Source organism: Cnephaeus nilssonii (genome assembly GCF_951640355.1).
Source record: "Cnephaeus nilssonii genome assembly, chromosome: 15".
Classification (NCBI taxonomy): domain Eukaryota; kingdom Metazoa; phylum Chordata; class Mammalia; order Chiroptera; family Vespertilionidae; genus Cnephaeus; species Cnephaeus nilssonii.
The window spans coordinates 39,229,076-39,243,715 of record NC_137086.1 but is presented as its reverse complement, the minus strand read 5'-3'; positions in this window follow the sequence as shown (position 1 = coordinate 39,243,715).

Here is a 14,640-nt window from a genome sequence, read left to right as displayed (position 1 = left end):
CTTAATGTCAAGGAAGCAGGTGCTGGTGCATTTTTCTTAAACAGCTGGAAATGTTCCTTTGATACGCGTGCCTCTGTTTCGTATGAAATATTTCAGGTTGCGGGGGCGGGGGGAGGGAAGCCAGGGAAAGGCTATGTGACCTACGCATTCTCATATTTCCACTGATATTCCTCAGAAATTGGAGAGAGGCGGGTTTGAAAGGCCATGTCACTTTTTTCCCAGCTCTGACGTCTCAGGCAGCAGCCCGCCAGCTTGCCCCTCCTTTGCCTAAAGTAATTACACTGCTCTAGGGGCCCCCGGATGGCACCAAATATGACACCATCGTAATTTTTTGGTTTCCGTTTTTCAACCCCTCTTGCGTAGCCCTTGATCCTCTCTTAATTCATTAACATATTGAATTTTTTTTTTCAATTTTCCATTTTCTTGCAATAACAATATTAATTCCGGGGTGAAAGCTTGATTGGAGCTAAATTACTTGTTACCTGCTGGCATTTATTTATGTGGCATTGAATTATAAAGCTTTGCTATTGTCATGCCTGGGGCGAATTGTTTATGACACCAGTAATAGGAGTAATTGTTATTGTTGAAATTACCTGTCAGCTACCCATAGCAGTGGCCCTTGTCCCACTGACAAATAGTGACAAGGGAGAGGTATCCTCCGTGCGTCCCCCTGATGGCTTCTCCTCTGATAATAAGAAGTGCAGGGCCTCTGATAATTTGCCTGTCACTGTTGAGTGCAGCTCAGAGAGAGTTGGCCAAATTGTTGTCATTCACTTTGACAAAGACAGCAAATGCCCCTGTGCAGGAGGAGGATTATCAAAATAAATGAAATCGCTTACACCCCCTTTGTTTGTTTGGCTCGAGAATTGCCTGGCTTTGTAAGAGGTGGTGAGACCGGGGGCCAGTTCCGATAGACCTCTGCTCATGCCAAGACGAGGATCCCAGGGAAAGAAAGACACTCTAGGGGACTCGCTGTTTTGCGATTTGCTATTTGCTATTAAAATTATATTCAGATATAAAAAAGTCAATAAAATTGTAACACGACATCTAAATATGTAGTTGAATACACTAGTTTAAAGCACATGTAAAATATTTCTCTCCTGCCTTCTTTTTAGCCCTCTTGTTTTTTGTTTTTGTGTGTGTGTGTTTGTAGGGTTTGGTGTTTTTTTGACCCAGGCAGGCATTCAAATTCAATATGCCTTCAAAAAATATACATATTTCCCAGGTTGCAATTAAGGTTTATTTAAAAGTAGAAATCTGCATCTCTAATGCAGATTTGGGGTCAAATTTGGGGTTATTATTTCAAATGGCTAGTTCCTCCCTGTAAATCATAGTTTATTTGTGTAGTTTCTTCACGTGTAAAGAGATAAATGAAACGTAGTTCCAGGTATGAAGCATCAATTATCACAGGCAAACAGAGGAAGCAAAATGACTCTGTTAGTGCCAGAGCTCAAATATAAATATTTGCATTTTAAAAGCCCTTGGTTGCAGCCTGTGAACCTATCCTAGAGGAGAGAAGGGGACAGGGGAGGGGGGCATAGTGTCCTGGACGAAATGGACTTTACAGTAATCAAACCTTTGCTCCAGTAAAAACCAAAATCACGCTCACCATTCCACCACAGGCATCATTTCATGCTAGGAAGATTCTTATTTTTAAGGGGCCTGTGAGGTTATTCCTCATAGATCTTCTTGACAAATACTTGCTGTTATACGAAGCTGAAAAGAAAAGGAAAAAAAAAATAAGTAGGATAAATGTAAAATATTGGCTCCTTACGGGATAGTAATCAGCTGTTTATTGGTCTCTCCCAGACAAGCAATGACCAACCCCAGTGTTAAGTGCCAGCAACACTGCCTTGGGCCCTTCCCTCCTAACACCCGGCCATTATCTGATTAGAGAACCTCCAAAGAAGTCACTATTGCATAATTTTATGGGTCTTCACAGCGCAGGTTGGCTGGCAGGAAAACTACCTAGGAGGGTTGATAAAGCAACAGTGAAACATGATTTCATTTGCTCCCCTTACACCTTGCTCTCTGCAACAGTCCGCATCGCAGATGCTGGTGGCTGCAGGAGAAACCTCAAATTGGTTCCAGTAGGAAGGCAGGAGGGGAGAGACAGGAAAAGCAAAATTATCTATCCCTTCAAGCTTTTCACGAGCTGCACAGTTTGAAGTAGTTAACATCATTATAAGCATCTAGACCTTTTCTTAGGTGTTTTGTATTTCAAGCCAGTAAATCAGTTTTCAGCAGTGCTAAAAATCATACATGCAGTAATGTGGTGATGGGAATCAAATGAGTTTCTAATTCTTAATGATAACGGAGTCTTCTTAAGGCGACCACACTCTGGTTAACCATGTTGAATGTCCCTGATTAACAAGTGGAAGGCAGTGACATAATTAAGAGGTTATCTGAGTAATAAAAATGCTCAGTCCTGTCTTGGAATGTGATCCCTTTAACAGATAATTTTTAAGAATGTAGCATGTCCTTGCTTTCCCCGTCGAGACACACGTTAGTGATCCCAGGAGGGAAAATAAACATACGTTTTTTTAAATGAAGATATTTAAAAAGTACCCCATATTTCAGCGTGTTGCTGTAACCTGGTCTTTTTTATGTTCCTCCTATAAAACCTAAATTAAGCCTCTTAGGAGTGGTTTTGCTGTAGGTTTCGTCTAACAGCACAATACATTTTAAATGGTTGCAGTACTTGAGTGCACTTTAACATGCAATCAGGAAGGTTCATTTTCTTCCCTCCCCTTTCTAAGCAGCAGCTCTTCGGAGAGGATGAGCCTTCTTTAAAATTTAGCTTCATTGGAAATGTAAACTTTTAACAAATAGTAATTGCTCAAGTAGCTCTATTGATGAAGTGACTGGCAGCAAATCCTTTCTTTCCCTCTCCCTCTCTCGTGTAACATTTTGAAACACCCATCAGTGTCAAAGGAAACTGTACACGTCCCCTTTGCTGCTCCAAATAAGGCTCCACAATGTTAAGAAAAATGTCAGAAAAAGCTCTCTGGATTAAAGTAACATTTCTGCACCATGTCACGGAGAATGGCAGGGCAGACTGGTCTGCGTAATTCTGAAAGATATTTTTCGTAAAATGCTTACTCTATAAGCCCAATGAAATTTTATTTGGAAAGACTGGAGATTGTATTGAGAACATACAACACTCGGTTGTTTTTTTCTAAATCTTGTTATTCCTTAATATGCCTTTGGTATGTATTTTTAAAATTAGAACAGTGATACCCAAGTCTCTTTGTAGAATGTTTCTCCACCCGTGTGCAGCGTTCAAATACAATTTGGAGTCTTCAATGCATTTTTCTTTCCTTTCTAAAATTCCTAGGGTGTTCATTCAGTGAAAGCAATAAAAACGCCGGGTTCTTACACATGCAAATTCATTGAACTAATCAGTCCTTTTCCTCCTTAAATAAAATTTGTATATATCTGTGGAGATTTGCAAAAGAGTGCATTTATAGATACAAAAAAAAAAATAAATAAAGCACTTACATTTCATTCATGTGTTAAAAATAAATGACTGGTTTGAGGTTTTTAGTTTGTTCTGTTTTCTTTTTCTAAGGAATATTCAGAAATTGCAAGAGTGTAATGGTAATAAAATATCTCAGGGTATCACAAGTATGTAATTAAAACTTAGCAGCTAAAAAAAGAAAATATCTTACAAATTCAATACTAGATACCAGTGGACGTGGCAATATTTGTTTTACAGAAACAAGGTAAATCTCAGCTGATTTTAAGTATAAACTTTTTCAGAGCAGGTTAAAAAATGAATTTAGACAAATTTGTCTCTTAACCTTTAAAGATTTCCTGCCCGTTTCTGTATGTCTTTTATTACATTAATTTTTTATTTAAATTACACCATTAACTGGATATGAATTTATCAAGAATGCATGTATTGATTTATAAAACAGTACCATTAATTATTATAATAGCTAGATGTAGCTGATATTACAAAGCCATTTAAAGGTTTTTAATATAACTTGGACATACATAGATAGATAGACATTATGGACAAGACTACAATTTAAATTGGCTACCAGCAGTTAATGAAATCCTTGATTTATATTCTAGTTTGGAGATTGATTATATTGTTGCTTTGTAAAACTATTTATATTATGCCATTTTTCAAAGGATGCCTCAATAAAAAAGTTAAATAAAATATTCAGTCAATTCCCCAAGCAGATTTTGTTTTCTATATTTTAAATGCTAGTGAAAATAATTGATTGTGTGTGTTCCAAGCTTTGTCATTTCCATTCCAGAAGTGGCTTTCCTGATGGGAAGGAACCTCGTTTGCAATGCACACGTTCCCACACTCTTGACCCTCCCAGAAACAAACCCCTGCTCTTTATTTCATTACCCACACCACCCGCCCCCCCCCCACCCCCCGCAACAAACCCACGTATATTTCACAAAACCCGCACATCAGGACACATAAGTCTTTTTGGCGTCTTTCATGTTATGCATTTTTTTTTTCCTTAAGGTTGTGGAAAACTGGGACTTACCCCAAAGCCGCAAAACAGGCAATCGCGAAGAGTATTTGGGTAAGAATGCAATCTGAAGAGAGAAAAAAAGAAAGATGAGGAAGAATATAAGCAAATAACAGTAACACTTTCAAATTACTTTTCAAATGGTAATTAGCCAACGAATAGATTGAAAGTTAAATTCTTTTCACATTGTACTTGGTGTGGGTCTCCTAGGCTTTTTATTTATATCACTTTTCCTTGCCTGGCAACATATGTTACCGATTTATTATAGTATTTTTACTGTTAGCAGACAAATCTAAAGGCTAGCTGAGAAGGCTAGCTTCATCTGATGACTTTAACAACAACTGCAGGGCATCCTTGAGGGTGAGCCAATAGGCTCTTTTGAAGCTATAATACTATTAACCATTTTGATGCCAAAATATTTCTTATAGCTAAAGTTGATTCTGTCTCTTTGTGGGCGCTCTCGGTTTTACATATACAAAAGTTAAATGTAAATGATTTGTTTTGTAAATATTTCAATAGCCTTCTAAGCACTTTCTTCCACGTGTCTTAAGTTCCCTAAAAGCCATGTGAATGCTTTGGTTTCTTTATTTTCCCTTTCTTTTACAGGACACTGAAATCTGGGCACACATTTATAAGTAAACAGCTATCAAGCATCAAGTTAAGTTGTCACTTCACCCTCCCCCATGCCATTAATTTTCTGCTATGCTTTTAAAGGAAACAAATATCCTTTAGAGTTTCAATGATCACATATCTCTGATATATGTACAGCCCGGAAAAGTAAAGTTCAAGCAAGACTCTTTTTTGGCTAAGAATCTGAAATTACTTTCCAAATTAAAGATGCCATATTATGGCCATGTTAATGGATATGTGATAGTAGGCAAAGGTTTATGCCTTTTAATATGTACACATGAGAGCTCTGTTTTAGAATTGTATTTATTGACCAACATAATTCATTCCAGAGTTGTCAAATAACAAACTTCCATTTGCCTATCATCTGTAATTTACTTGAGTCCAAATCATATTCATTTTTATAAAACAATCTCTTTCTCTATGTTAATGTCCCATGTGGAGTTTCAGGTTCCTTTTATAGAATTTATTTTGAGCACACATGGGTTGAAAACTTAGAAATTAAATCTTAAATACTGGAAGCCAGTATTTCTTGTCTACAAAGTCCAGCTCAGCACCTTAATTTTAACACATTCTTTATATTAGGATTCAACCAATAAAAAACAGAAACCCACTGGTGCACTTAGGGGTCTCACTGTCAAAAAGAGAATTTTGAGGACCTGACATGCAGTCTGCACCCTGGGATCCAGAAGGCGCTGAGACGTATTGTCTGTCCACACATATCTAGCATAAAAGATTCTGCCTGCCAATCATAGCTATGCCACAGTTCTCCAACATATTTACAAATACATGACCTACCTGGTTGTGAGGCATTTGCATACAAAATCTGCCTTCAGAACAGGTGGCAAAATAACTACCACCCTTCTAACCATTCATCTGATTCTAATTTTTTGTGTTAAAAATTCTCAGATCTTCATCATGTACACTTAATATACTTTCTATCATCTTATTTTTAGTATTAACTATGACTCTATCACAACAAAAATAGTAAGTAAATGTTGTATGGTTATACAGTTCCATCCTAGTCTAATTTAGGTTAGTATTTCAGGGGGCTTGTTGTTTACATCTGTTATCAGCTGTTTACTTTATTTATTTATTTATTTAGTCCCTGAGAGGTATCTTACGGTGATTAGGGGTAATTTTAGGTCAGAAGCAATGATGATCCAAAGGATTTCAGCCTCAGAGAATGAGGCCAACTTTCTGAAAGCATAAATCCACAGTGATTCTAAAAATGATCACATGTAAGGTCATGACTATCCAGATTACTCGGTGCTAGTCCTGCCTGTCACTCCAAGAATGAACCTGTCCTCAATGCGCTGATTAGGACAAGTTCATCTTTAAGGGTTAATCCTCTTAGAGAAATGGATGGAGGCTAGACTGCTGTTGGAGGCCCTCGAGTTTTCTTCTTCAAAAAGATTATATTCTTGAGCCAAAATCGTATCTCCAGCAGAGTTGCAGCCCCATATTCAGAAGCATGTTAACTGTGGGCATGGGGCTCCAAGCTCCATGATGCTTGATGCTGAACTTGATGTTCTTCTAGACCAGGCCCTCTCTCTACCCTGTGCTCCAGTGCCCTTCACAGAAGGAGTGGCCTGGGATGTCCCTTCTTTGCTTCCCTTAATCTGCCCCCATCCATTCATCCCTCCCACCTTCTCGCTCTCTCCTCCACCTTAAAGCAGGTGCCTTTGAAAGGTCTGCATTGAAAGATACAGGTTCCTCTGGCCTCCTGGCCCTGGCTTTGTCCTTGTCATTCTGTAATATATCTGAATGGCCCCTTCTAGCAACTGGTCGGAGCCTAAGCGGAGATTCCCACTTTCCTGTTGTTCCCTCACCTCTACCTCGACCCCCAAGGGCCACCCCCCACCCTGCTTTCTGTTTTGTCCATCACCCCCATCCTTTTCCCCTGTTTCTGACCTGCACTCTTTCTGGATCAGACGCAGGCAGGTTGAGAGGTAATGAGAACCAGATGGACATAGCGCAGAAATTGCCCAAATGGGTATGAGAATGTGGGGAGCTGTCAGGCATGGAGAGAAGCTGGAATTTTTCAGCAATAAAATGGGATTTATCGCCACTCTACCACAGTCATTGCCGACAACCGTTTACCTTGACAGAAACCCCATTCCAATAGGCCACGCCGATGCAGATTCTTTTTTCCCAAAGAGTGATGATTGGTATTTGTTCTAAGGCTCAAATGGCCTGCACTAAAGGTGAAGCATTAGGCCAAAGTCCTGTATTCCCCACTGAGGCAAATGAACCTGCTAAAATAAGTTCCTTCCACAATGGCTGTGTAATTGAAACCAGAGAGTGAGAGAATTTGATAAATTGCTTGACCCTGATGGAATGTTAAGGTCATAAATTTTCATTGCATTTTTTCCTCTCTCTCTCTCTCTCTCTCTTTTTTTATTTGTATATATTGATTATATTTAGTATTTGCTTCAAAATTCAACAACTTACAGATCATCAGTCGTGGCCCCAGGGGAGAGCACAGTAAATCTTCCAGTAAGAAGAGGGCAGGGGGCATTCTCCCCTCATCCCCCAACAAGGAATGTCAGCTCCTTCTCCATATCCCAAGGACAGTCCTGGAGGGGTCTTACATCGCAGAATTACTCCAACTTAGCACACAATTTGTCCTGGCAGGGACAAAGTAAACTCCACAGGAGAGACTTTTCTCGGAAGGGAGCTGCAACACCTCTATCGTTTAAGAATGATGAGCTGTTAAGAAGCTGGCAACCCATTTGCAGCAATCACACCCACGTACCTTTCCCCCTGTCACTGAAAAAGAAGAACAATTGTATTTTAGCTGGAAAGAAAAAAAAAAAAAAAGAGGCGATCCTCTTCTCTAGGTAAATTGAAAGTGTGCCTGTGCGCACGCGCTCCAAGCCCCCGTGCTCCCGAATGTTGGTTTTGGCAAATCCGCTTTGAAATTTTTCAAACTTACTTATTTAAAATCTGGATTATCTTAATGTGGAAATAAAACATAGGTCATAAAACCAGTCCAAGCCACATATTACATAATGTAAAATGGACTAAAATACTCGGGTCATCATCACATTGGAGCAAATTTCTACACATCTTGCTTTAGGGTTTTTACTTGTTTTCCTAAAAAAAAAAAATGAATGAACTAAGCTTGTAAACTGGCCAGCATTTTTAATTTGGCCGTATTTTCTACTGATCAGGTATAGTGATATATTATGAAGATTATGCATATATATTTTCTCTAACCTGAAGCAGGTCAAATAATTTGTTGATAGCCAAAACTTTTTGTCCTTGAAAATTTTAAAGAACAACCTATCTCCTGTGTATTTATGTGCTTGGCTTGTTGTCACCATTAAATAAATAAAATCAGAAGTATTTGGTCACTAATGCATAGCTTTAACATTTAGATTTCCACAATTCAAGAGACACAAAATGAAATGCTGGGCAGAATTTCTGATTGACCATTGGGACAATTTTTTTATATTAGAAAGATTCATGCTGATTTATTTTCAATTATTAATTATCAGTTTACAGGTTAAAACCAATACTAGCTCTAGGATGTATATATATCAAATAGGCACACATATTTTTCTCCAAAACCATCTAAACTATATAAGAAAAAGATAACTTATGTCGTATTCCATAAAGTATTATCACTGAAAATAAAACTAAATAATTTCTAGTCTTATATCTTACTTTCTATTGTTCAAAGTAAAAGTAATGGCCAATGTTCATTAAAAACTATTTCAATTTCAAAAAAACAACAACAAACTTTGGGGCAAGTGAAAGAACGGGAAAGAGAGCCCATAAAAGATATAAATTTCAAACCCTTGTTATTTCAAAAGACAAACGACAGAGAATTTGTGGGCGATACAAAGTCGTAAGAAGTAAATAGTTCCAGGGCTATTGGAAATCTTGGAATCTGGCACCAAAGTACAGGGGAAGGTAATAATTTTCATATGTTATTGCTTATCTGTGAATGAAAACCCTAATAAGCATTCAGCAAGACTATGTCTTCATCTTACAAAGGGAGATCACCGTATACATATGATCTATTTTTAATCTGGCTGCTTTGTCAATGTTAAAAACGTGACCACCTTCCTCCGCACTTACAAATTTGTTGTGAGGCTGTTTCAAAAAAAGCAAAATAAATATATGCATACATATGTATAAATAATATATGAACAGAAAATGGCTTCAATCACTAATATTTTTGCAAACTAATGTTCAGCTGATGCAACTCCATTTTATTTTGCATCACATTAGTGTCATAATGGTAATGACTAGCCTTTATTCACTAACAGTTTGAGTCAGCACTTTGAGACATTTTCAAATTAGGTCATAGTGCACATTTGTGGCTGATACAAAGGTTGATTAAGAGAACTGCACAATTTTAAAGTGATGTGGTGTGAGTTGAATTAAGTTCTCTCTGATAGTTACGGGAAATGTGAGCCACCATAACTAAGCAGAAATAATGTATGGGCTATCGGGGGAGAATATATTTCCGCAGAGTGCTTGAAGTCATACTCATTTACAATTTCACAAAGTCCTCCGTTTGGTATGGAAGAATTCTATCATGGGGCCTGAAAACAAGCAATGAATTACAATCAGGATACTTGAGGCCTGGTCCCCAGTCCTGTTTCAGTGAAAGTCAGATTTTTGCCTTTATGTCCCTTTTGATCATCTCAATAAAGACTTTTTCTTGTGTTTTGGTTCTCCTTCGAGATAATGTCTACAGCTTTTCAGCAAGCCAAAATGATTCTGTTCACAACCAAACCATTTACCCATAATGTAACGATTCTGAGGCCAGGCTAAATTGCTGTGCAAGCTAGACCTGAGGGGGGTGGGGTGTAAAAAAAAAGAAGAAAAAACAAACAAAACAAAACACGTCTACTTAAAGTGATTTTGTCGCGGCACATTCCAATCTTATGGAAAATAGTTGAAGGCATAGGATTTTCTTTAACTTACGCAGCCCTTGCGATGAATTGTAAAAATGGCTCCTGAAAGGCAAAGTACCTTTCAATTGGGCCACAGGAGAACGAAAATAAAAGCTGAAACTCTTAATTGTCCGTCTGTTCAAAAAGGCAAAGAGAGCTGTTATTATTATTAACACTGTGTTCACCTCCTATCGCCCTCTCCGCCGCAGAAAGGAGCTGTGGAAGGTTTTCTAGATGGATCTGCGCTAAGTGGCCAGGAACCTGGAGGAAAACTGACCGGGTGCATGGCACGGAACGAAAGCAAAGCTCTTGGGCTTAGTGAGCTTCGGTCCAAGGACGCAGAAGGCGTTCCTACAGTCTCTCTTGCACACACATCTTGTTTGCTTTGCATTGTGAAATGATTTGCATTAGTTCATGTGTTGCATGTGTTCTGTGCAAGTTTCAGCTTCCCACACAGACCTTTCTTTCTCCCTGGATTCAGTCCTTGCCCCTGGGCCGGGGCCGGGTATACCCGGGCGCTGCCTCCTTCAGCCCCGCCACTGCAGTTTATTCTCAGTTTCTTTCAAATTCCACCTGCGTTTTCACAGCAGTTTGGACTGAACTTGTTTTCTCAGATAAGAATAACTAGGCAAAGTAAGAAAAGAGCTCCGCTAAAAAAAAAAAAAAAAAAAAAAAGTATACATGTTGACTTTTTAAAGAATAAATGCACCTCTTTAGGCACATAAAGTATCAAGTTGTAATAGCCACAGTCATTCTCAATATTTATAAATATGTTTATCTTCCCATTAAGATTTTCGCAAGAATGAAAAGAAAACAGACTTAAACCTTGGAAGAAACGCAAACACAAACTCTTTGGAAGGAAGGAAGGGAAGAAGGACAGAGGGAAGGAGGGGAGGAAGGAAGGCGGGAAGGAAGCAGAAAGGGAAGAAAGAGGAAGCGAGATTGATTTCAGCTCTCTCCCTCTGTCCTAACAAAGTTGCTCATGAGGCTCCCACCCCCGTCCACTGACTTCTGTCCTTCAGTGAAAGGCCACAACCCGTGAAAGTGATGCATAAACTTGCTGCCTTCGGCTTTGCTGCCACTGAGTTCTCGTTCCTGTACATACCCACCATGTTTCGTCAGCTCTGACCGGCATTGGGATAACCCCTATTCTTGCTGAACTGCAGAGGTTGCTCTGTCCAGACCTGAGTATTGATCACAAACACCAGGGTCATGGGTATCTTCAAATAGAGCAGCCTGTGACCCGGATTAAAACAAATATCCCTGCATTCACAGTCTGCCAATGAATACCTGAAGAGAGGGTGCCACTAGGTCCCAAGCACATACACGTTCATGGGGAACACACCCTGGGTGTGTGCAGTCATTTAATTTACATTTCCAAAAGGTCGCTTGTGGCGCTGGCTGGAATGGGTTGTACATGTGGCTTATTTTGAAGTAGGCTCATTCGCCCAGCCACGGAGGCGCACCTTCCCAACATAATGGCATGACATAGGATGACGTAAGTCTGAATCAGCCATGATATCACAGTGAATGAGTAAAGGTGTTTTTGCTATTCTGTTACGCAGTGAAGGAAATACTTGAGTCTCTCCAGCAGTTGAATTTAGTACATGGGAATAGCATCTAGTCGGAGATGTTCATTAAGAGCGGGTTTTTATTATTATTTTGCAGAATGATACAGCAACATTACCGGGGTTAAATATGACTTTTGATGATCTGGCATGCAGTGATTAAGTAAGGTTAATCCTCATTTTATATGCTAATAGGATATTTATAATCTCTACAGCATATCCAATTTAATGATTTTATTCTCTGTTGTTCAGAAAGTATTTCTTATTAGTGAAAGAGAATACCCTTACATTCACCACAGATGCTAGTTTAATTGGGCTTGAGTGCATTGTGTATAATTAGTCCACTTCTCTAATATTTCATCTATAATTACACAATGAACAATGTACTTAAATTTCATAAAATTAGTGGGTTCAGAAGAAAGACTTCAAAAAAAAAAACGAGCATTGCATTTTCCAGCTTTTCAAGCCTTACCAAGAGCCTGATGAAAATGTGGCTCAGATCAGTGTGAGCTCCTTAAACGGTGAATGGATGCCCGAAGGCTGTGAGGCTGAACACAAAAATAATGTTCCCCTCCAGTTCCACTCATGCCACCCAATGACAATGTCAGTGGCAGAGCTGTTTGGACCCGGCCCAGCTGTCACTGGGAAAACAGGATGAAAGTCCCCACATGCTATATTCCCAAGGTCCTTGCAAATGTCAACCTTCAAAATGGTATTTTGAAAGGCAAAGTGTTTGGTTTGGGGTTTGGGTATTTTTTCTTCCCCAGGAGTTAGAACTCTTCTGGGCAAACTCATTCCAGACAGCAGCCTATGAAGTTTTATCATGGAAACCAATGTTTAGATTTTTGGAGAATGTGACCAAGTATAGAAGGGGGAGGGAGATAGCTCGCTATAGGATTTTGTCAATTCCTCTATTGATTGAAAGGAGTGGGACCTCTGAGTGTGCATATGTGTACTGCCCATCTTAATTCAGATGAGGCTATTTTTATACTAACCGGATAGTTACTGGCAGAATTTTTTTTAAAAAAGAAAAGACTTCAAGGACAAAGAAAAACAGTCCAAGGTCCATAAGAAGCCTCCGTTTTTAGAGCTAACCAGCTCAGGGGAGTTAGCCAAGGTTAACAGCATGTCCATATGGCCCCTTCAATGTGCCTTCTCTTCTACCTCTGAAATATCCATCCTCTAGGGCCCTTGGATGGTTGTGACTTCCTTAGTTTGCCTTCCAACCTGTTTGTTCCACTTCTACCAAAGAGAGTGCCAGTTGCCAAAGTAACCACTGTGACCCAGCAGCTTACCCACCAGCCAACAGAAAAATAAACCTTCCCTCTTCCCCCCGCAAAAAAAAGACTTCAAACAGGATCTCTTACTTTTGAACCAATCGCCTGTAAGTGAAAAAATAGTTGGGTGCTCTACTAGACAGACTCCCATCATGAAAATAGAATCACCACCAGGCTGTTCAACAGAGAGATAGAAGCTAGGGAACTAGTTACAAAGGTGTGAAAGAACAGAAAGGCCAAGGGGAGAACATCCAAGAATTTGGCAATGGTAGAAAGCCACCACCATCCCCAGATGGAAGGGGGTCGGTTCTGGGACCTCAGAGGAGAAGAGCCAGAACCAGCTCCAAAGCAGGTTGGGGGTTGTGGGGACGGGTTATCCCAGCCTCTCCCCACCTCTCTACTCAGCATCTCCCTTTGCAGAGATCTGTGGAATGCAGATGGCAATGTACTTCTGCAGGGTTAAGCCCCCTAGAATAGGAAAGAGCCAGGAAAAGGTGGGAGTGCATCTAAGAGCAAACAGATAACTAACCAGCAAGGCTCCTTCTCAACAAACAGCCTTAAGATTCTTGTGTGAAGATAAAATTCCCAGCAGATTTCTTTGTGAATACAGTAGAAAGAAACTGATATTTATTTTGGTTTTAAATTCCTAAGGTGCTGCACCTAGGAGCACCAACTAGGAAAATGGCGATCAAGTTGAGGATAAACATTGAGCAATATAGTTGAGCTGTGTGGATTGAAAAGGGATACAAGTGCTTAAGAGATTGAGGGCACCCTCAGTCCCAAATCCTGGAAGGTGTTCGTCGGGGTAATGTGTCATTTTCTATCCCAGCGAGGCCCCAAGGCAGCAGAGTGAGGCACAAATAGGAAGTCAACCTTGACTTCAAGTTTTCAGGTTTCCGTAGATTTTGTACAACCCAGTCTTTGCTTGAACAAAGATAGAAAGTTTTGTTCAGGATGCAGTCAGGAAAACAGAACCAACACCAGGCAGTTCAAAAGGAAATGGATTGCGCTAGCCAGTTTGGCTTAGTGGATAGAGTGTTGGCCTGTGGACTGAAGGGTCGTAGGTTTGATTCTGGTCAAGGGCATATGCCCGGGTTGTGGGCTTGATCTCCAGTGGGGGGTCTGATCAATTATTTTCTCTCATCATTGATGTTTCTATCTCTCCCTCTCCCTTCCTCTCTGAAATCAATAAAAATATTTTTTAAAAAAATGAAATGGATTATCTATATTCCATGCCCTCTTTTCACTGTGCTGCTGTTCCATAGCCAGATTGACTATTTAAAAAAAAAAGATTATTTCTGTTGACCCATATTCCTTAAGCTGTTCTTCCTGGACATGAGCTCACATTAATTGGGTTTATTGTTCAGGCTCAAGAACAATGCCACCTGGAAACCTACTCACAAATGCACTTTTGAAAGTCTAACATCAGCTCTTCTTCCTCCTCTATTTTTTAGCCATACTACTTGCCCATTAAAATGCATGATGCAGTTAAAAGAGATTTGTATTTGGTCCTAAAAAAAAAAAAAAGAAGAAGATTTCATAAGTTGGCTTTTTTGTTCCTCCTGAGCAGAATCCATATTACTTCGAAACGAAAGGCCAAAGGGAAAGCATTGCTATTTTAGACAGCAGCATAAATTTTCTTCCTATTTTTAACCTGGCTTTTAATTTAATAAGTTTTATGACCCTTATATTAAGTACATATGTTTTACAAGACATTGTGTCCCTTGAGTCACCCTGAATTTGCTCTACTGTACCAGAG